This window comes from Pygoscelis adeliae, unplaced genomic scaffold (assembly GCF_000699105.1).
Source record: "Pygoscelis adeliae isolate BGI_AS28 unplaced genomic scaffold, ASM69910v1 Scaffold356, whole genome shotgun sequence".
Classification (NCBI taxonomy): domain Eukaryota; kingdom Metazoa; phylum Chordata; class Aves; order Sphenisciformes; family Spheniscidae; genus Pygoscelis; species Pygoscelis adeliae.
In genome coordinates this window covers 1102691-1104271 of record NW_008824949.1, presented here as the reverse complement: position 1 = coordinate 1104271, position 1581 = coordinate 1102691, and positions in this window count along the sequence as shown.

Here is a 1581-nt window from a genome sequence, read left to right as displayed (position 1 = left end):
CAGAAGCAAGTCTAATTACACACGCAACTTGTCAGACAGCAGCGGCAAGGGGAGGGACAGCTACCCGCTGCCAAGGCCTCCTTGGTGCTCTCAGGTATCCAGAGCATGTTCCAGCTCACTATGGTTCCCCCCTCCTTCCCTGAGAGCATCAGCTCTGCGCCCGGCAGCACCCAACTGCCTCTGCTGCAGGCTGCTGTGGTTTGGCACATGTGGGGACAGGGAGAGCGTGTCTGCCCCATGAAGTGAGTCCCTCGGCCTCACTTGGGATCCACGGGCCTGGAAGACAAACCCTGCTTGCCAGGCAGAGCTGCTAAACGCGCCGCGGTCTCAAACACCACCCCCTAAATAGCTATAAGGAGATCTGAGCGGCATATGCCTGGAGAAGCAGACAAGGAGACAAGGGCGTTTGCGCACTGAATGCCAGTGTGTTGGCACCAGTCTGTGCCCTCTTGCCCCAAAATCTGTTTTTTTTCCATAAATGTAACATGAAAAGCCTGAGCTGTGTCCCACAGACCCTCCCTGAGCTCAGCACAGGCCAGATGACAGAGAGCTGCCAAGGACTGCCGAGGTACCCTCAGGAGCATGCAAACACCTGCTTTGTGAAGCATGTGGCTTGTTGGCATCCTTCTGCTTTCGCGAGAGGGAATCCTGCATTTTGTGACCCCCCCTAAAAACAGGTCAGAGGCTGGGGGAGCTGTTAATGCAGGGGAGGTTTCCAGCAGGGGCAAAGCTACAGTGCATCAAGGGACGATTTGAAAACACGATCCCACCGCAAAGCTTTCCCGTGGTGGTGTCGCAGCATGCAGCAGCCAGGGGCAGCGAGGAAAGGCTCCAGATGCGCTCATTCCTGTTAAAGAGTTAAAGCCCATGGTTGTAATGGGGCTGGTGTGTCCATGGCTTTGTGTTCCTGGAAAATCCACACATACAGAACATCGTGTCTGGGGGCCGGGCAGTATAGTGCGCCGGCTGGCAGGACGCCTGGTAAGAGCAGGAGCCCATCTATCCCCTTTCCTGAGCAAGTTTCTCAAAGCAGCTTTGTGGCAGGGTTGATGTCTTTGTGGCGAGGCTGCTTTTCTGGAAGCGGAGGTGCTCCTGCATGCCCTGGCCTTTCCGCCCTTCAGCCGGAGGGCCAACTGTTAAGGAGGATTTCCCTGACCACCCACCTCAGGCTGGCTTCCCTCGGGCTTGGCTCGGCTCCCACAGTCATTTCTCATTGCAGGCACAAACCAGAGGTGACAAATTATTTCCGAAGTGTCTAATAGATAAGAGCTGCAGAACAACAAGAAAGGCACATTCCTGGCTGCCAGAATTGCTGTGGCAGGAGACCACAGCCCAGTGAAAAATAGTAATAATTTAAAAGCAATTCCTGGAGGCCACCAACTCCCACATGCCAACTGTCTGCTACAGGAGGGCAGGCACAGGCCACAGGGCTCCAGTTTTGCAGTGGCAAAACTACAGTAAGATCAGCTTGCTGTGTCGGAATAATTTAAGGAATAAATGGAAATGGGAGGAAGGTAGGTGTCACCTCTTCCCTTCGCTTTAACCTGCCTGTTCCTTCACGGGGGGGGGGGGGGGAAATTT